The sequence below is a fragment of the Myodes glareolus genome, chromosome 7 (assembly GCF_982192425.1).
Source record: "Myodes glareolus chromosome 7, mMyoGla1.1, whole genome shotgun sequence".
Classification (NCBI taxonomy): Eukaryota; Metazoa; Chordata; class Mammalia; order Rodentia; family Cricetidae; genus Myodes; species Myodes glareolus.
Window position 1 is genome coordinate 86,987,347 of NC_142032.1, and position 22,598 is coordinate 87,009,944.

The 22,598-nt window shown below is 47.7% G+C and overlaps 1 protein-coding gene across 1 annotated transcript in view; it reads right to left on the reverse strand.

Moving 5' to 3' along the window:
• The window catches only part of Xylt1 (xylosyltransferase 1), a 282,801-nt gene that overhangs the window by 257,723 nt on the left and 2,480 nt on the right, over positions 1–22,598 (reverse strand). The gene's annotated exons all lie outside the window — the stretch shown is intronic.

Genomic DNA, 22,598 nt, shown 5'->3' on the forward strand with positions numbered 1-22,598 from the left:
CCTTATATTTCACCAGAAGATTCCTTCACATGGGACACCATGCCCCCCACCCCTTGCACAGAACCCTAGAATGACTACGGCCTAGGTCATTGCAACACAGAGGTCAGATTAAGCAGCCCTAGGCATTAGTGCATGGCCACCATATGTACAGTATCTACACAGAACTGAACTCTGGAATTTGGCGACCTTGGGTTAATATCCAAGTTCAAGGCTGGCATGCTGGTTGGTCTTGTGCCAGTCACTCACTCTGCCCATCTCTTTTTCTGCCTACCAAACGGAGATGCTATTGCCCCACATGCAAAGAATCGCCATTGCTCATGGAGGAAGGTGAGCCCTTTGACTCGCCTTCTACCTTCCACTACGGCAGTGTCTGTGTTCTCACCACAGCCTACCCCTTCCCCACAGCCTCATTCTAGGGTACAAACTACTCAGGCGGCCCAGGGAGCAGCATCTGAGAGTGTTTTGTTGTTGTTGCTTTTGTTTTTACTTTGTTTCAGTTCCTTAAAGTTCTGCCTTCATTCAAAAATTCTCTTGGAGTTCTTATTTCTTCTTGTTCGTCTGTATCAAGGGCTCTAAGCAGCAATGGCAAGAATAGATAATGAATGGGATTAAGTCTTCCCTCAGGAAGTCCCTTGCTACAGTAAGTGGCAGATAATAGCTGTGGATAAAGATAGGATCATATCAAAAAGGAAGGATAAAGACCTAGCCTTCTGCGACAGTCCTCTACACATGATCCAAAAATGAACTGTGCAGATTAAATACCCAAAGTTTGGAAGTCCGCTTTTGCCTGCCCACGCTGAGCCATTTAATTCTGTGCTAACTGGGTAACATGTGCCCAGATCTTTGCTTAAACATGATTCTGGGTGTGTTGGTGAGGGTGTTTATGGATAAGATTATCATAAAATCAGTCAATATTTATCCATTTGATTAAGTGAAGTAGCCTGGCATGCCTAAAGGGGTGGGTCTCTCCCAATCAGTGGAAGTCACCATACAGCAGAAAAGCTACCCTAGGTTAGTTGACTCTGGCCACCCAGTTTCCCAAGTGTGGACATGACTCCTTTCCCTGTCTTTGGCCTAGAATTGGCTCGAAGCTGTGGATTCTCAGACTGGAACAAGACATTTGCTCTCCTGAGTCTCCAGATTGCTGAATGAAGTTCAGGGAATGTCTCGGCTTCTCCAACACCTTGGGATCATTTTTATAAAGCATAAATACACTAGGTGCACAAGCACATGTGTGTATACAAACTCACACAAAGACACACACACAGCTATACACAAACTCACATACAGATACTGTGAAATTTTACATTCCATAAACAATCCTAAGTTGAAAATATCTTAGGCAGAAAGTGTGTGGAGTATACCAAACCCACCTAGTAACTGGCATAGGGTACTGCAGAGCGCTGGTTACTGGCTGCTGCCCCTCCTGACCTCTGAGTTGGTTGGCGCTGAGGCTGAGGATTCTGCCACTGCCCAGAGTCCAGATGAAGGACAGACTGTATTTCACCAGTCCAGGTTCAAATGTAAACTTTCAAATGCATTCTACTGAATTATTGAATATGTACAGTTGAGTTGTCTGTATCTACTTTATACTGTTTTACCATTATAATTTTTGCAATACTGGAGATGGAACTTCGGGGTCTTTTGTGGGCTAGGCAAATACTCGACCATAGCTCCAGCTCTGAGTTCTTCACACAATCTTCAATCTCATGGTCTTTAAGCAAGGCCATCATAAGCCAGCCTGGCTGAAGAACACATGTACACACACATACATGCACAGGCTGACATCTCTCAGGAGAACTGAGTGGGATTGCTATGGTCAAACTGTGGTGGCTTGGAGCTGGCATCCACAGAGGGACAGAAAGGACCACTTTAAGGACTCCCTTTGAATACTTAAAACTGGGGTGCCCCACCCTCTGTGGATGGATCCACTGGCACACACACGCTTCTTTACTCCGGGTTCCCGGGGAGCTGATGTGTTCACCTACTAAATGGGAGGAGGAAGGCAGTACTGAGAAAATTGCGGTACCATCCCATGAATCTTTGCAGTCTTTCCTGCTTCTCCAGCCCCTCGTATCCTCTTCATCGTTAGTCCTCCTCAGGAAGCAGAATTTAATTAAATAAGAAAAGTGAAGCCAATGGTAAAACCAGGCACTCCTTATCTTAAAAACAAAACAACAGCAGAACACAAGTATCCTACCATTTCCCTTCTAGTAATAAACATACAGAACTTAACCAATTTTAGCATTCCTTTAAAAAAAAAAAAAGAAGGAGGAGGAGGAGGAAGAGGCATGACTTCATGGAACTTATCTCAGGCTATTGAGGATGACCCTGAACTCTGGATCTTCCTGCTTCCACACCTTGAGTGCTAAGTCACAGACATGGAACACCATGCCCAGTTTATGCAGTGCTGGGCGTTGAACCCAGGGCTTCACACATGCCAGGTGAACACTCTGCTAACAGAGCCACGTCAGCTCTCAGATCCCTCACTGATACTGAAACTTGCTATGGAGGCCACGCTGACCTCAAACCCGGTCCTCCTTCCTATCCCAACCTTCCGAAGGCTAAGTTTATAAACCCGCACCATGGACTTCAGCACTCGGGTCACACTTTCCGACTAGTATGCTCAGATCACCTTATCAACAGACACGTGCCAGAGGGGCCTTGGACTCCTTACAGTCTAGACAGAGCCCATTAAGTGGAGTTGCCTGATGGGTAAGGTGGTATTGTGTAGTTTGGTGAGAACAGAGTGTCTTTTTTTGAACCCTGGCTCTGCCACATCCTCACAAGGCAGCTGTTTCAGTTTCCTAGCCTCTCTGGGCCTTGGTTTCCTTCTAAATAAATGGGCATAGCAATCACCTTTTGTACAGAATGACTCTGGCGGCTCAAGTCTAACAAACATCCAGTACTCAAAGTGACACCCAGCTCAGTTAGTGGTCAATCAGCAGCCGCTCTTATTCTCCTGGCACCCTCTCAGGGGGGAGGCTTGAGTGCACGTGCCTCAGGTAACACAATCAGAGCAAAGGCGGAAGTCAGGACATCTGAGTTGTGATCTCCAAAGCAGCGTGAGCTTTCTATGAGCTCCCAGCTCTGCACCACCTACTGCTTTCTGTAAAGCGGCTGTCTTCCTCTTTCTAGTGGCCACACCCTGTTTCACGCCAGCCCCAGAAACATTCAAATAGCGTGGGTGCTTCTTCAGAACTCCTGAAACAGTGAAGAGCAGGTTTCCCCCACTAAGCACCTTGTACTGCAAACACACCCTCTACACCGTGGCCCTTAAGTGTCCATGTGTATAAACAACACCCGAGAGGCTGGCCTGGGGCTGATGGGGCAGCATGGGAACTGTGGTGGTGCTCCTGGAGGACGCAATGCCGATATGCCACCTAGACCTTCCTCTGAGAAGTGGTACTTCCCAGAGTTCAAAGTACTTGGCCAAGGTCATGGGTGATCAGGTGACAGAGAAAGGTTCAAATCCAGCCTGGACTCCAAATTTAGCATTCCCTGTGTTTGCTGCTGTTCAGTCCAAAGCAGGTGCATTGAGCTGGAACTGAGTTACAAAGTGAGATCTGTGCTTGCAACTGCACGGAGAGGAAGGCTGAGGAACAGAGATCCTTTACAGGAAGGAAGACAAGGCCTAGGATCCTTCCGCGGCTAGAGATAGTGGGATGAGAACTGGGCTCCCTGGCTTCTCCTCAGGCACCAGCTCTTACATTTCTATATAAGAGCTGTACACACTAGTGAGTGCAGTGTGATTGTTTTGGTATGCACATGCCATGTGTAGTAAGCACACCAGGTTATTCACACCTCCCTAATCCCTATGTCACTTATGCCAGGAACCTTTGAACCAGTGTGCTTGCTGTGTGCTGCACACTTGAACTCACTCCTGCTATATAACTCCATGTGGTACCTGTTACCCACCTTCCACACCTCTCATCCTGAGCTCCTTGGTGTGCTTCTGTCAGGGAGCGAGTCACAGGGACACACGGGGTTAATCGACAGACACCTAGCTAGTCTTCACAACAATTTTCCCAAGGAAGGGCCACTGAGAGACCACTATCAAGGCTGAGCTGTGAGGCAGAGAGGGGCAAAGAGACTGATTCAAACCACACGGGGTGGGGGGAGGGGGAGCACCTGAGGTCCAATCATGGTCTTGATTCCTATTGATGAGCCAGTGTTGCCTGTTCAGACACGAGGGGGGCTTAAGAAGCCCAGAATGCCACATTCAGCAGCCACAGTGAATCACAAGCTCTCGAGGGTCAGGCCTGCTTCCAGAATTCTGCGCCCACATCTCCTCCGGCTTCTGCAGCTGCTCAGGCAGGGAAGGAGAGGGCCCAGGAGCTTCTTAAAGTCTTCTTTCTAAAGACTCAGGGTTCCTCACAACTACACAACCTTAGACCCAGCACGGAGACTCACCAACCCTCTGTGGCAACAGCCCAACCTATTCAGCCCAGCTGCCCACACTATTCCCATAGCTGGGCCAATCAAACCACTGTCAAGATCAGGGGCCACAACCTGGCTCCCCAGAGCAGATAAGAAGGGGTTTGGCAACCCCAGACTTAGAGGAGAAGGTAGCCTCATCCCCACCTACTTCGACTGCCTCCTTCCCCCAGAGAACCTGCAGATAGGACTCTCCAAAAATGCTTTTCACAACTCAGTTAGTGGGATCAATTAATTATTCACAGCCTTGCTTCTCTGCAAACTCCTAGACTGTCGCTGTCAGCAAGAGGGTTTCTGGACTCTGCCCAACAGCCCTGCTCAAGCTGCCAGGAGGCCCTGTGTTGCCTTCTTTACAATCTGAAGCCCACCACCCGCTGCCCAGCTCAGCACAGGGTTCAGGGACAAATGGGAAGTCTCTCAAGGGAGAGACATCCTAGGCGTGGTCTGCCCCAGCCTTCATGACTCACTCCAGCTCTGGGGCAATGTCTAACGTTCACACAATCCAAATGGGAAACAGGGCTCAGAATCCCTGCCCCTAAGCCAGGTTGGGGATGGGTCCTGCAGTATGGAACCACACAGGCCGTGAAAACACTGAGTTCTAAGGAAGAGGGGGACTTGGGAAGGCTGCCCAGAGCCACTGTCAGTCCGCCGAATTCGCGGTCGAGATGCTTGGGACTTGGCAGAGACGCCAGTGCTTTCTGTGGGAAAACGCCAGGCTGACTTCAGAAACATTTCCTCATCCCAGGGAGAGAGAAAGGCTAATCCCTGACCCTCAGAAAACACGGCCCGGCTCTGAAGTGGGACCCTTTGGAAGCCTGGGTGCCTGGGGCAGAGACAACAAATCAACAGCAAGCCATGTTTAAAACTGCCCAACACACTCCAAGCCTCGCAGAGATGCTGGGGGCAGGGCTCTCCTGAAGTCAAGGGCCCCATTCCTAATGAGATGCAGCTCAGATTTAATATGGTTCGTGGGCAAAAGAGTAGGGCCTGATGTAAAAGACACGCCCACCTCCTGTAAAACCCACTCTAGAATTTGGAAAAGCTATTCACTAAATACCTTCTCCCCACCCCCGTTATCCCTGGACCATCACGACCAGCAATTACAAGCACTTTACAGTATGTAACACATCTGGCCATGTGCTCAGTGGAATACAGTGTGCACTCCATCTCTCGGCAGAACTCTCTGCAGTAGGTGGGCCCCATGCTCCCATTTTACAGGTGAAGTAGCTGAGGAGCTGTGCATAGCATCTTTCCAGCCACACAGTTGCTAAGTGGCAGAGCCAGGCCTAGAACTTAGGCAGCCCTGTTACCAAGGTCTTGTGCCCACACAACCCACTTATCATGACTTCACCACGCTGTGTGCTCCAACTGAGATGAACAGGGACATTTGTGGCATGGTAGAAATACGCCACTTGTGCTTCCTTTCACACACAGAGAGAAGTGCTTCTGAGCCCAGGCGCAGCCGGCCCTGCACAGACTGTGAGTCCAGGCCCCTCTGACTTTCCATCCCACTACAGCGTCTCCAGGTTCACCTCTATCCAGCGAGTCCCACACCCTACTGAGAGATCTCAGCATCCAGTGATGGGATGGACAGGGCACGCCACCATACCCCTCCTCCACCAGGCTGAGAGGTGGTGCAAACCTGCTCCGAAGCAGCTGTGCCGCTCCGCGGGAGTTACTTCCCCTCTCTGAGCCTCACTTCCTCTATCCACACACTGGAGGACAGCTTGGACGACACTCACGTTTTTACTATGAATACCAATCAGAACTCGTGCAATACACATTCAAAGTGGGCATAGCACATCATGAGGTCCCAGACTGTTCAGAGCCCAAGAGAGCAGTGCTCTCCCCGTCTATTACAGAAACAAGCAGGCAGTGAGCAAAACCAGAGAATCAGAGCAAGATCCAGCTCCAGAGGTCCTGGTTCCTGTACATCCAGTTTACTGTGCCCTACTCCATGGTGGGAAGACAGGGCCCAGCACAGCAAGCTCCCACCCATGTGGGATAGTCAATCCAGGATGATGGTTCAGGCTAGGATGTGCAGAACACCACTATCAAATGCAAATACCCAGGAGAGCTGGGTCCGGTGGCAAAGGCCTACCGTCCATGCTCAGAGGCAGAGGCGGGAAAGGATTGCAAGTCTGAGACCAATCTTGGCTATAAAGTGAGTTCAAAGGCAGCCTGGGTTATATGAGATGGAGAGAGAAAGAGAGAGAGAGAAAAGAGAGAAGAGAGAGGGAAGAAAGAAAGGAGAGAAAGGGAGAAGGGAGAAAGAATGAGGGAGAGAAGGAAAAACAGAAGTAGGAGATGGGACACAGGACCTATTGATGCAAGGATGAGAAGGTGTGTGCTGGTGAGGCCACTCTGCAGGGAAGGTGAGGACCCCAAAGCCACTGCAGGAGGAAGAATGATTTTGCTGGAAGATGGGTGCAGTGGACTCCCAAGAAATTCTGTGAAGATTTCGAGGAGCATGACGGTCTTGTCTAAGTCATCTGTTCCTGTGCTCAGGGTCCTCCTCCTAGTCACCTGACTCTCCAATGTTTTTAATAAGACTGGGACAATGAGCTCGTTTTTAATAAAACGGGAATAGAAACCTCATCAAACAGCTTGCATTCCAGTGGTCTGAGAGATGAGGGACATTCATGAATTGGTGAATACCAAGACCTCGTTCGGATCCTGATTCACCCCCCATTTCTGCCTTTTCTTTGAGGATTGCCCCTTTCCTCATTTATCCTCGATAACCTGTTTTTAAGGTAAATGCTGGCCTCTGGTCTTTGCCACTTTCACGTTCTCTGTTCCATATCTAAAGTTAACCTGCTTTGAAAATGGGCTATGCATTTGCTGGGCACCGAGTTGGCATTGCCTGTTGGACTAGGATGTGAGCTGTTCCCATGGCCGCTGCATTTCATCTGAAGGGGCCATGTGGTTCTTCCTTGATAGGAGTGATATAGACAGGATTCCTTTTGCTGTTTGTTTTTTGAGATAGGGGCCGGTGTAATCCAGGTCTCTGTGGTGTTTTGAGAAAGAATGGCTCCATAGGCTCATATATTTGAAAACTTGTCTCCAGTTGGTGGAACTGTTTGGGAAGGATTAGGAGGTGTGGCCTTGTTGGAAGAGGTGTGTTACTGGGGGCGGAGCTCCTGCCATTGCCAGTGTGCCCTTTCTGCCTCCTACTTGCATAAGCTCTTAGCTGTCCCCATAGCCCCCATAGCTACACCTTAGCCATGCATTTGATCTGCCTTCACGATCCTAACTCTCCAAAAACCATAAACTCAAATTACACATTTTCTAAATTGCCTTGGTCAAAAGAAAATTAACCGAGCTACGCCCTAACTAGTCATGTCCCCAAGGATAAGCTTTAACCTCTGCTCCTCCTGCCTCTTCCAAATGCTAGGATTACACGTGTGTGTGGCCACACACGTGCTATAGTTCAAACCTGGGGACCAATGAGTGTGAGGCAGGCACTGCACCAGCTGGGCCAGACCCTCAGCCCTCAGCCCTAGACACGTCTTATTAGCTTACATGCCTCTGTGACGGCCTTCTCCAAATTTCCAATCGTTTGCTATTCCAAACAAGGTCCGAAGATTCCCTCTTTTGAGATATATCAGTTTTCTTCTGAGATCAAGTCAGCCATCCATTTTAACGAGGACATCTCAAAACATCTAGAGAGTGGTCTCTTTCATTTTGTATTTTGTTTTTAGAGACAAAGTCTTACATAATCCGTGTATGCTACCTTCAAATTCCACACGTAGCAGAGGTTGGCCTTGAACTCTTTATTCTTCTCCCTCCACCACTTAAGTGTTAGCATGACAAATATGCACTTAGAAAGTAGTCTTGATAGAAAAGATGGGGCTGTCGAGATGGCACAGCAGGTAAATGATAAAGAAGAGGTCACAGGGCTAGCGAGATGTCCCAGCAGGTAAAGGCGCTTGACACCAAGCCTGGTAACCCGAGCTCAATTCCCAGAACCCAAGTTAGAACTCTTGCAAGTTCTCTCTCTCTCTCTCTCTGTCTGTCTCTCTCTCTCTCTCTCTCTCTCTCTCTCTCTCACACACACACACACACACACACACACACATACACACGTACGCACCTTCATAAAGAGTTCTAATAAGTATTATGGTTCTAAGATGTAGTAAACAAACCATGAAACTGGGGTCGGGGAGCAAAGCCACCCAAACTGAAAGGCTAAGTATTTCATGACTAGGATTCCACATTCCAGGGTCTTAACTCCATATAAAAAACAACAACTGAAACTGCCCGAGACTGAGTCAGATGTAACAGATTGTGGCTCAAATGGGATTTCATGTCTGCTTCCAGCACAAAAATCCATATTTTACCCCCCACCCCTCAAAACTAACAAGAACATGCGCAAGCCTATACTCTCGTGACACAGGTGAAGCTTGCTCGCTGCACACAGCTGGACCTGGGGCCAGGCTTCTTAACCAGCCAGGATGTTACTCTGGTGCCGAGACCCGGCTGGCCTCTTTAACAAGCCCCAGAAAGAATATGAAGTCATTGTGTTTAGCCAGCGCCAAGCAAACCTGAAAGACGACGGATCGAAGGGAATCCTTGTCCCAACCCTGTCAGCAGCTGTGACTGCAAAGTGGGGCAGGAAATGGAAAGTGACTGGAGCTCAGAAAGCAAGGCAGATCCTGGGCAGCTAAACAATGCTGACACCGCACAGGATGCCAGGCCCTCAGATGGAGGCCAGAGATCTAACGTCCTGCAGCCCACAGCATATGCAGTCCCTGAAGGGACACTCCAGCACAATGTTTCAATGTAAAATGACACGTGTCACTGCAGGCTAGAGATCTTATGGCGGAGGCTGCCCTCATCTGCTTCCCAGCAAGAGTACCAGAACAGCTAGGGATAAATAGAAGTCAATCAAAGCAGAAACTGATGGGGATAGGAGAAAAGGCCTAATTCTGCCAGGCCTGTTTTGCTGAGTAAAGATGATGGCTTTCTGGACCCTATGACTTCAGCATAAGAAATGAAATGATAGCCGTTAACGTCAGGGGTGCTCCCAACAGCCTAAAAGGAGCCAAACAGTAATCATCTAATACATGTATGGATTCCTGTATGGATTCCTGTGGACGTAAGCTGCTTCCTGGAGTTTCAACCTAAGAACCTATCACCGACCTCTACTCCTTGGTGCCAAAATCGGAGCTTCAGCTCTTCTCCAAACCAGACATTTAAAGAAAAAGAAAGAAAGAAAGAAAGAAAGGAAGAAAGAAAGAAAGAAAGAAAGAAAGGAAGAAAAAAGAAAACAAAGCAAAACAGTGAGTAAATTCATTTTGCTCATGGATATTTATTTAATCAAAGCTGTGTATTGTCCAAAGACACACAGGAATGCTCAGGGCAGAGATGGAGTGATGGCTCAGCAGATAAAGGTGCACACCGCCATGCCTGAGACCTGAGTTCCATCCTGGGGATGGTGGAAGGAGGCAACTGGCTCTTGGCAAGTTCTATTCTGAACTCTGTGCATTCTCTCTCTCTCTCTCTCTCTCTCTCTCTCTCTCTCTCTCTCTCTTCTGAACTTTGTGCATTCTCTCCCTCTCTCTCTCTCTCCACCTCTCCACACACACACACACACACACACACACACACACACACACACACACACACACACTGAATAAATTCTAATATAATGGTTTCTTTTATGAAGGAATGCTCACAAAAGCACTGACTATTTCTAAGGGCCACCAACCTAGGGGTCAGCTAAAGGCCCATGAACAGACAACAGGCAGCTCGGGGGTGGCCCCAGGTTCCATGCCCAGCACTGAGAAGGAAAGTAAATAAATTTAGAACCAGAATATACCTTCACACTCAAAGCAGCTGATAATCCAATCGGCAACAGTCAAATTAAATCAGCGAGGAGTCCTTCACCGCGAGCAGGTACGAGCAGACGCCAGTGTCTTTGGGCATTTAATAGTAAAGGACAGGTTCCAATTATATGTCCCCCCCAGCTGGCATTGTGTTTGTGTCTAAAGGGGCACCCGTCCGATAGACGGAAGGACAGGGCCACCATTCAAATTCAGCCTCCCTTGGATGGCACACTACTTGGTCACCAGTGGCTCCTATAGGGCACCTTTGTTATCCATCCCGCTCACATCAACATCAGCTGGCAAGACACGTGGCGGTCAACCTGCAGCCAGATATCCACTGGACACTCTGGGAGGGATAGGGCCAAGCCTGGCTTCCATGCAATTCCCAGAGAATATGTAGTTCATTATTTTTCTCTCTGTAAGCAGCTGGGTCTCTCTGAAATTCGAGCCTGTAATAATTGCTGTAATTATTATTTTAATACAAATCAGCAACTTATCAAAATATTAACACTGTGGATGTTACTTCTCTTCCCCACTGTGGATGGAGGGTCCCTGCCACTCACCCTGCCCAACACAGTCAGGATGGGGGTGTAGGCCTCTCAGCACAGAGGACTGTCAGGTCTGAATGTGTCTGAATCCTCCCTTCAGCAATAAGAAGTCACACTCTGGTTTGGCATCCTGGCTTGATCTCGGAATTGGGTCTCAGGAGTTTCATCCACGAACTGGGCAAACCTGGCCAACTTCCTAGTAGAGTGGGTTTTGCAGAATGTCTCAGAGAGAGTACTTCATTAAAATCATCTACCAGAGACGCCGGTACAGTTCTCCGGGCAAGCATGAGGACAATCACACATTAACCCTGAGTGTGTCCGCGCGCATCTGTAATCCCCGGGCTGGAGAAAGACACAGCCAGATGACTGAACCTGAAAACTCCTGGTTCAAAGAGTGAATGACAAAACACACCCAACACTGACCTATGGCCTCCACCCACACCCAAGCACAAACACACGCGCACACTGCTCCTCACAACCCTATCTATGGAACCCAGAATTTTGACATACAGGTTCCCAGGTCACGCTGCCTGTGTCAAAATCTCAGTGCCACTGTCTTGTAGCGTGGCGGAATACTTCATTCTTTGCAGGCCTCAGTCTCTCGGAAAGAAATAGAGATCAGGGAATAAAGTAAACAGGAGCTGGCCCAGCACCCACTTGATAAGGCTGTTGTAAATGACTGAACGTGAAAATCCCTGAGATTTTGCTTGGCACACACTGACACCTAACAGATCACCACAATTGTTAGCCACAATTTGAGAATTTACTCAAATCCTGTTAAATGGCCCACAAAAGCCCACCCGCTGAAGGTGTGGTCTCAAGATGATAGCTCGGCTGAGGGAATGGAGCCTGTAGGAAGCAGGGCTTCACTGAAGTAAGCTAGGCGACCAGCTAGGTGAGGGGGGCAGCTACTTTACCACACTTTCCTGCCTCATCACAGATGCAGTGCTACAGCTGAGAGCCGGGGACAAAAGCTTTGGAAGCCTTGAGCCCCAGTCCATCTCCCCAGCCTTCAGGGAGTCAATCATAGCATTTCACCACAGCAAAGGGAAGCTGACTCACACAAACCCCAACAGCAGTTTCAAGTGAGAAGGATAAGCAGGGTGGCCCCAGGGCATTTTGGAAGTCCCTGCAGAAAGGAAAGTCACACCTTCCTCCTTCTACAGTCACCTTTCCTGAAACAAAGGCCAGAGTCCAAGAGCGGCAGGCACTGTGGAATACATTTGGGTCTGAAATCAGTAATTTGGGCTACCAATTCAGTGTTTAAAACTGACCTTCTTCCTCCACTTGGATGAGGGGGAAGGTGGAGGGATGGGGAGAGGAGGCCAGTCAGGTGCTGTGTTTCTCTCACCCACAGAGAGCCAGGTTTGCTTCCGGCTTCTGCATTCCCCACTATTTTCCTGTGTCTACTTCTGCTTGGTCATTATCTCCCCCAGTCTCCCCCACCCCCAATAAAGATCTGGCTTCCTTACAGCTGTCTGGCAGTCAGGAACCTTCCAAAAGCCCCAGCTGTCACCAGCTTTCTGACCCGGGGAAGAGTTAGTAGTAACAGAAGCCAGACCCACCTGCAAACCGCTCTGTGTTCACTGAACCCCTTTGTGGAGCAGTCCCCGCCCTCCTCAGACGGCCTTCTCTTTGCCTTCCTCACGAGGAGACATGAGATGCCAGGAGAGAGGGTGCAGCTCCCATCAGACCTGGAGTCACCTGCAAGCCAAAGGGGCTCTCTGTCTGTGACACCAGCTGCCTCTTCCCAGCCAGGGATCAAAGACAGCATGCGTGGGAAGCAATGAATAGGCTTCTATTTCATACTGAACATCTGCAAAGCCTGGTCCCCCATGAGAAAATAAAAAACAAACAAACAAACAGAAAACAGCTAAAAGTCTGGCAAAGGTTAAAAAAAAAAGGTTTCCTATTATACCTCTACTCAGTAAAACCCCATTTCACCAGGAAAGATAAAAATAGAAACCGTAGCTTCTACATCCCCAAAGAAAGGGCACTTAATGGGGCAACCTCCGTATTTCGTGATCCATCTAAGCTGGTTTTAATACTATCCTTAAATAATGTACACAGAGCTCTCCCTTACAAAAGCTTTGGTTTATTTTATAAATGCCGGTGTGGTTGAACGCTGAGTCGCTATGACATGCTCTCACCGTCCTTGGGCTCTGGGCCGTCCCCACTCCCCACCTCCCTCTTCATGAGAAGATTAGGTGCCTTCATTGCTCTTTAGAGTTGCTGCTGACATCTGTGTGGTGCTTCTGTGACCCCGGCTCTGAACGGCAGAGTCTTGGCTCTGGGTTAAGTTAATGCAGTCATTTACCAGTCTGTCTGGGGACCCGTTCATCACAGCTAATTTCATGTACAAGGCAGAGTGGACCGGAGCACACGAACTCAACAGAAGGCACAAATCCCAAAGACTCACGGGAAGGGCGGGGAACTAAGTCACAGAGGACACACCTGGGAGTCCTCCCTGGAAGTCCTCCACAGGAGTCTGGGCATGCGGAAGCAACACAGCCACTAAAGACGTGTCAGAGGGCCTGTGGCCCTCCCGTCCAACAGGCCCAGGGTATAGTTCATCCAAGTGTCTGCCTCGAACCTTTTCCTTTGGGATTTCAGAAGAAAACAACACAGCTACGTATTGATTTATGTGTGTGCATGTTCATATATGCGATGCTGTGTGTGTGTGTACATGTGTGTGCAGGCACACATAAGAGGACAACTCCAGGTGGTGTTCTTCAAGCACTGTGACTTTTGAAACAGTTTCACTGACCTGAGCTCACCTATTAGGCTGCCTGGCCAGTAAATCTCAGGGATTCAACTGTCTCTGCTTCCCCAGCATGGGAATTACAACCACACACTATCACACCGGTTATTTGTTTGTTTGTTTTTTAAGTTGGCTCTGGGGATCAAATTTAGGTCCTTGTGCTTGTGTGACAAACACTTTGAAGACTGTGACACCCCCGCAGTCTCAGCACAGCGACCATCAGAGCAGTCAACAATCTTCAAACAGGTTAACAGGACATTTACAAAAGTCATTCTCCACACCCAGTTGTAATCCAGTTCGGACTGGGGTTGGCACTATGATGTTTATAGTCTGGTAAATCACTTCTTCCTACCTGCTTGCCATGTTGCTCACATGCGAAACCACAAGAGGCTGACATTTAGAGAAACACAAAGCTATTAGCATTTTTAAATGTGCCCCCCCCCAAGAGGTGGGGGAGAGTGCACCGACAATGTCAATGTCACAGGTGCTGTTCCTTGGTCTGGGTGTGGGTGCTCTGGGTGTGCTCAATTAGTGACCATTTATCAAACCACACATAGAGAAAGAGGAGAGAGAGAAAAAAAAGGGGAGAAGAAAGACAAAGAATGAGACCACAGAGCAGTTAAGTGAACATAAAATCAAGAATTGAAAACTTCTATGCAGACATAAATAGTCGCAGCCTTTTGTAGATAGCTATGATAGCCTTATTTGTTTTTTCTTTTTTCTGCACTAGTAAAGAAGTCGGGGCCTTGCACATACTCAACTATGTTCCCAGCCCCCAAAACGTCTGTGTGAGAGCTGGTAACCCTCCTGAAATCACTGGTGAATTGACAGCGGTGTCTGAGGATTATCTGGGATTCCTGCAGCCAGTGTGGAACTCCTCTAGCAAAAAAAGATCCTTCCAAAATATATCCTCAACCCGAAGTAAGCGAAATATACGCCAAAAATAAAATGAGCAGAACGCAACTGCTCCACCCTAAGCTCAGCCCTCTTCCAGACAGGGCATCTTCCTTTCCCTGACACATGGATGGTTGCCTTCACTCTTTAATACCTTAAATTTTATTTCATTATGATCATCCTGTTTGTGCATCCTCCTGTGTCCCAGCCATAGCCAGTAGTGCCTGGCACACAGCAGACCCTCAAATGAGGAATCAATGTGGATGGCTTGGGAATGGATGGATCCTCTAGTGAGTTTCATTCATGCATGCATTCATTCAATCACTCCGTCAATCATCATGGAAGAGTATGGCTTGAAAAGCTCCCCCTTCCTTGCTCTGAGACAGGGGCCCAAGCATCTCTCTCTATGGGGTTTTCTGAGTGACACAACCCTTACTCCTCCGTTTATCAAGTTTAATCTCTGTGGCCCCTGGAGAGAGTAGGGTTTACAGGCATCATCAGAGGAGACTTCAAAAAGACTCACAAGAGGCGAAAGTCAGATATCTTTGATAGAGTTGGAACCCAAGCCAAGGGGATACAGAATGTTCTACCGGTTCACCTGTCTTTTTCTTCAAGAACTCCCCACTTCCCAGTGCCAACCATTGCATGTGTAAGGACATGCGAAGTACAGATGTGGGTGGAGGTAGACAATTCTAGATATCCTGCGGCTCACAAAGTGGAAACCTCACCAAAATGCAGAACGCAGGGTTCTATTTTCATCCGTGAGGTTTGTCTTCTGAACGGTCTGGGGTTTGAGAGAATTTACATACCCTGGGGCTCCACTATCTCTAGCACACAAAGGGTCGGCAAAAGTAGTTGAGGTTACGACTGACAGGTAGGCACTCTCAGCAGTCCAGGATGATCACACACATCTGGCAAACAGGTTGCAAACTCAACAGATCAGCGGAATTGCTCAGTAAAGGAGTTTTTAAAAAGGATCTTGAGAAAGGGCTCTAGGAATTGGGAGGAGGTTCAGGGTATAACCATTTCCATCTTGGTGACACAAGACTGTTATCCCTTGTAACTTTTAAAAGAATTACAAAAGTCCAAACAGACTTATGGTACTTATTATATAGGCAGAGATTTTCAATTCCATGAATGGATGGATGGAAAGACAGATGGGTAGATGGATGGATTGTTCATGTATGGATAGATGAATTGATGATAGATGGACAGAAAAATAAATATACACATTTATGCATGTGTGTGGATGGATGCATAAGTAGATGATAGATGGGTGGGTGGGTGAATGGATGGATGGATGATGCACAGATACATCTATCAATAAGGTTGTATCAAGGCCACAGAGTTTCAGACAAGGAAACTGAGCCCCAAATATGTAAAGACAATGTCAGAGCCTGGCCTCTATCATAAATGGCACAGAGTCTGCCTTTCAGGCTGCATTTGGCTGGCCACAATTACCAACCTGTGTGCTTAAAGTTTCAGCTACAATACGGGGTGCTCAGACTTTACGAGTGGAACAAATCAGGCCTCAGGTCAAGGGGTTCTAAAATAGCAGAAGACTCAGAAGCTTCTGGGGCCAATGATGACACTAATTCCCACTCCCCTTTTCCAGAGAATACCTCTCTCTTGTGCAAGAGGCCATCTCTCATCCAAGCTCAGCAGAGAAGAATTTTCTGCTGATAGGCTGCTTATGATTGTGACTCTAACTCTTGCCTGCTACACTCATCCTCCAGGTGGGTTTGCAGTGATGGGTGGATGAATGGATGGAAGGAGGAAAGGATGGGTGGGTGTATGGATGGATGGATGGATGAGTGGGTGGATGGATGGATGGAAGGAAGGATGGGTGGATGGATGGATGGATGGATGAGTGGGTGGATGGATAGATGGATGGATGATGGATGGGTGGGTGGGTGGATGGATGGATGGATTGATGAATGGATGGGTGGATGGGTAGGTGGATAGATGGATGGGTAGATGAATGGATGGATGGATGGATGGATGATGGATGGGTGGGTAGGTGGGTGGATGGATGCATGCATGCATGCACTGATGCATTCATAAACCCATGGATGATCCGATGGATGGGTGATGGGTTGATGAATGACGAATGGATAGGTGAATAGATATATGTAAGTATCCATGAATAAATGGTAGGGAAGCGGGGCTAAAAACAAGCCATTTACCAACAGTGAGCTGGACAGAGACACAGACACAGTCTTTGTAGTCACCACACTTCAACTCCTAGTTTGGACTCTCCTCACGGATTTAACTTTCACCCAATTAATTGCATAAATTTATTATTTCTAACCAGTAAAAACAGAGATGAGATACCGGCCTTCGCTTCTAGGCTGGTGTAAAGGATTAGGCAGTACAACTGTCTAACCAATCCACAATGTCTGGTACAAGATAAATAGTCAAGGATACAAGTCACCCTCGTTATTAACATTATCTCCTCCGTCATTATCACAGTTCCCATGTGAGCGTATCTGTGGTAGGAAACCGTTACATCAACTTTGGCCTTACATCCAGCAAAGGAGCAAGGGAAAGATCCACAAGCAGACAGAGCTAGGTCTAAGCACACTGCCTCATTAGCATCCCCTGACTCATTAGCCTGGATTAGATGCTCAGATAAGCCAGGGTCACCTGACTGGGGCAAGCCAGATCTCAGGACAAATCCACTTCATTGCCTTCAAGAGGCCTGGGTGGATGGGGAGACATCCTCGAAAGAATTAATTGGCAATGAGAACTCATCTGGTCAGGGACCTGGGCTTCTGACTCTGGGGCTGATTGTTAGCAGCCTTCCCCACCCACTCCAGGCTATGGTAACACCCACCTACCTCCTATCACTTTTTTATAACTTGGTGGCCCAAGGTAGAAGGCTGGGCTAGCCATGGGGCTCACAGCGGCACGGCCAGGGAAGTGTCCACAGGCAAACAAGTCGTGCCTGTTGCAAGAGGAAGGAAGTACCCACATGGACTGCATGTTCACAGAGATAACCCTTGATGCAATGGCCCTGGCCTTCTCCAGAGATAACCACTGAGCGGTTTAACTGAGCATCAAGTGGTAGGAGCAGCAGCGAGGATTCTTTGCTAGAAACCTTACACAACACACCTCCCTGTCCCTAGTCCCTCCTTCCTGAATCCAGGACTCCTTCCCTGGGCAAGACACAGAAGGCCATGGTCAGTTACTCTATGTTTCACTAGAGGTCACACTTCTCGCTTCCTTTTCAGAATCTATAAAATCTTGTCTTCGAATAGAATGCACAACAAAGGGTACAGCACAGCAGAGACCAGGATGAACAAGCCTATGTACCCGAAACGGACTTGGAGGACTGTGTATCAATACAATGTATCATACTTCATAGTTCAAGGAACTCGGGTTGTTAAAGGAGTAGTTTTGAGTGCTCTTGTCACCCAAACAAGGGGTGCCACATGGTATAAGGAATATATATATGCTCATTTATTTGATTATAGAAATTTGTGTGTGTGTGTGTGTGTGTGTGTGTGTGTTTAAAAGCACCACTGAACTCCTTCAATATATGAAACTAAAGTTTAAAACACCAAAAAAAAAAAAACAAACAAAAAAACCTTGCCTTTGGGTTTAAGCAACTTGTTGGAATCAGTGAAGTTCTGGGGTGCCGGGGTCGGGAGATGACATAAAGAATGTGGGGTACACTATCCAGAGTGTGGACTGCCTGGGTTCAAATCTCAGCCCCATCGCGTACCACTGTGCAAGTCACATCGTTCTTCGGTATCTGGCTCTTCTCAAGACCGAACAGTTTTTAGGAGTCTGTTAAAGCGGGGCAAGGGCTTCCAAGGCGCACACGGCTGCGTGAGAGGGTTTTGTAGGGCTACACAGACAAGGAGCTCAGAACTGGGCGGCACGAGGCAAAAAGCAGCCTGGGATGGCTTCCTAGTTTCTTCATCTACATGGGCACAGCAACAGGTGTGTAACAACTGCCTGGGAGGGAGGGGTGCACGGTGATACAGCGAGATGCTGTCCGCAGAGCCCGTTTTTATGCCTGCACTATAACGAGTAATCCTAAGGCCAACAATTCCTAGTTCAGCACACCCAGCTTCAACTTTGTATGAGATGAGCCGCAGAACACAGGACACCTTGCTTCCTGGAGTGGAGGTGTAGACAGTGAATGCGCGCGCACGCACACTCACACACACACACACACACACACACACACTGGGTGGGGATTTGGTGGGAATAAATTTAATAGATGTAAAAGCCTAAAATACCAAGAGAATGCCTGGCATACAGCCAACGCTCAGTAAATGTTACTCTCCTCTCTACCTCATTCTGTCCTGTGCCAAGGTTGGCCCACGCCAAAGGACCCAGAGGCATTCGCTACAGAGTTTTGTTCAACTCTATTGTGTGGGGAAAACTAAGTAACTTTGAAAAAGCAAATGTTTATTGCACACACTCTTGGGCTTCCTTCTGAGAGACCAGCTGGCACTGGAGTGTCAGTCTGTGCCCAGAGCAAGTCAGTTCTCATGAGTCAGGATCTTTCTCTCTCTTCATCCCACGTAGGTGGCTCCAAGTTACCGAGAAGCTGAGAGAGACCTACCCAGACCATGGAGACAAGACAGCACAAAGCTGGGACCTGACCCTCTGTATATCAGAAGGTGTCCTGTTGACTCTTACATTTGTGTGGGGCCTATCACATGTTCCAGGCGTGGCAGAACACATCTCTAATGCCAGCACTGAGGAGGTGGTGAGAGACAGATCCTTGGAGCCCATTGGTAAGCTAGCCTTGTGGAATCAGTGAGCTTCGGGTTCAGTGAGAGACCTTGTTTCAAAAATCGAGCTTCGTAATGATGGAGGCTTCTCAACATTGATCTACACACAAGCACACATAGATACCCATGTACCCAGAAACACATGACTACACACCCACTTGAACATGAATGCATACACGAACATGTAGATACACACACAATCACACAGAGATCGGGGGAGAAGAGAAAGAAAAGGGGAAGATTATAAAGGACAATTTGATGGCTGGAGGACCCCCACCCTGCACAGCTGGTGTATTGGTGGGGCATCTTGGAGTCTCTGCACACAGACTTACAACCTCCTCATTGTAGAAACTTCAGAGCAGACAGGCAGAGTCAGACTACAGAGGCAGGCCTAAGGAGATTTCAAGCACTAAATCACACACACGCCCCCCACACACTGATATCAACTTTCTGCTCTAACTCAAGTCACTGGTTTTCTTTCCTGTTAGGATCACGGGTCAAGCCGGGTGCTGGTGGCACACACCTTTAATCCCAGCATTTGGGAGGCAGAGGCAGGCGGATCTCTGTGAGTTCGAGGCCAGCCCGGTCTACAAGAGTTAATTCCAGTACTGGCTCCAAAGCAACACAGAGAAACCCTGTCTCGAAAGACAAAAAAAAAAAAAAAAAAAAAAGACAAAAAACTAAACACGTATCAAAGTTAAACAATCCCTGGAAAATACAAATTTTAAGCCTCAATTGGTCTCCTGTTTGAAAATTAACAGACATGTTACCACTCAACCTTCTAAATGTTCAAAAAAAATTGAGCTGAAAGACCAGGGAGACTGCTCTCAGTGTGCAAGAGTGGAAGGAAGACAACTACATGCATGCATACACAGCCTGAAATATCCTACCTCTTAAACACGCTGAAACGCAAATTTCCCACGCACAGCCATGACATCGTGAGCAGAAAGTTCTAACCCTGATTCATGACAGGTCACAGCTAAAATACAGGCACAAATAATGTGCAAAATTACCTTTCTGCTACGGGTATAAGCGTACATAGCATACAAATGAAATGTAACAGGCATGCGTGCTTGCATATAGCTGTAATCCCAGAAGGGTCAAGATTTTGTCACCAGCCTAGGCTACACAGCAAGACAAGAAGGAGCAGGAGCGGAAGTAGGAGAGAAGTTGGCGGGGGGGGGGGGGGCAGGGAGAAAGAAGAGAAAGAGAGAAAATGAAAATAATTTTGTTTACTTTTTTGTGTGTTTAATCTTGGGTCCCACCCTTCACCATACCTTGCTATTTACATGCTAATATTTCAAAATATCTTCCAAAATCCAAATTTCGAAACACTCCTTCATACGAAGTGCTTCAGGTAATTGGTACACAGCCTATATTTATTATATTATTATTAAATTATATAACCACTTCCGCTTTTATTTATCTATTTTATTTAACATTCCCAGTGTATGGCTAAGCAGATGGCAATATCTGCAGTAAGGTAAATATTGTTCAAGGATACACACTTCTGTATACAAAGTATAAAGAAAATACTCCGCTCAGAAAAGACGATTCCACTGGAAGTGAAGAGGAAGCAAGTCACCCGCCAGACATTCTTTGTTCTCTTGCATGCAAACATTTGGACAGAAAGAAAAGCTTTGCCTCCAACGCCACTGGAACCACCGTCCAAAGTCCCTGCTGCTGTGCAAGAGTCTGGGGTTATCTGAGTGATGTGAAGAATGAGAAATCCCTGCTGAAAACTCGCATTTCAAAGGGGTCAGACTGCACAAAAACCTTGTTTACTGTAAGTGTGTAGCGGGCAAGGATAATACAAAACCAGACTTCTTAAAGGGAACTTAGTAAGTAACAGTGTACCTCAGGGCACAAGGGACAAATGCTGGGACTATGCAGACTGGCAAGAAAAAAAAAATAAAGGTGTGACATTCACAGGCACAGCTTTCATTTCTTCCCAAATCCATTCAAGACCTTCTGCTGTTGATGTTTTTGACAGTCTCCTCATCCCTCCTATTTTACCTCATCTACGGCTCAGTGCTCTCGGCTTTATATTCAGAGACCACAGAAAAGTCCATGTCTTACTGAGATCCAGAGAAAACTCCCCGCTACAGAACTCAGCTGTAATCCGCTTCGAGCTAATGTATGAGTTCAGAGGGGCTGAGTGGAGAAGGGGATGCTAGCAAACCTTTGCAGGAATGCCCATCTCACTACCATCCTCGCCAGAGGGCACAACGTAACTGTGCCACAGTCTTCCAGAGACTCCCCTCTGTCACATGACTGCAGGGTTCAAGGCAGGGCCTGGGATTCATTCTAGCACCTTCTCTGTGTTGGTCAAATCTTGGAAGCATTGAGGTTGCTCTATGTGGCTCCAATGGGGAGTATTGTAACTCCGTTTGGATTTTCTAAGCAGTCAAGATTTCTCAGATAGTTGAATCTCTTACTGTCTCAGTTTCTCCGTTAGAAGAATGGGATAATAATAGTAACTATCTGGTTATGCTAAAGTAAAAATTAATAAATTAGGATAGTGAGAATCAGATCCTAATCAGATATGTGGCACTCCGACCCTGTCTGCATACAAAGGAAGGGTGCGCCTTCCTTCCTTCTTAAGTGCCCCCAGTTCCCAGCCATCGGAACAAGCTTTGTATACGGGTGCTGATCTAAACAGAAGAGACTCACAGTTCAGAAGCTGGAAGAGGGAAAAGCAGCCAGGGGAAGCCGACAGGTATTAGTTAGGGAATACTTTATCCATAACAACTAGTTGGCACCCTTTGTCACCCACCCACCCACCCTCCCACTCAGGCCATCACTGTCCACTCTACCCTGCCTGCCACAAAGTGGAACACAAAGATGAGCATCATTGTCCAAACATATGCTTCCGCGGGATTTGCAGAAGCCATCTGGAAAAAAAAAATCACAGCACGTGTGTGTGTGTGTGTGTGTGTGTGTGTGTGTGTGTGTGTGTGTGTATGAGCGCGCCCATGTGCCTGCTGACTTGTGCACAAGTCATGTGTGCACAAGTGTGTGTCTCACTCCTGAATGCCCTTCTGGAATCCCTCTGCATCATCATGCAGGCAGAAAGCCCAGGCAGGGTCTAGAAATGAACAGCATGTTGCAAGGGGCCTCCGTGGTTGTTAGCAGTCTGTGGTTCTCTCTGCCTGCATCCCAAGCTCCAGCTCTGGTGGACTTTGGGAACAGCCTGCCCCCTTCTGGTCTCCTTGAGCTCCACGAAAGGGCAGGGGTTGGGGTGGGCACAGCTTTAGGAGGATGGACCCCCAAGCTTTAGCCATCTTATGCACAATGCAGCCCCTGGGGATGAATGTGAGAGAGGGAAAGTGAGCAGAGGGGCAAGCATATGACAGAAAACCCAAGCCCAGGGGCAGCA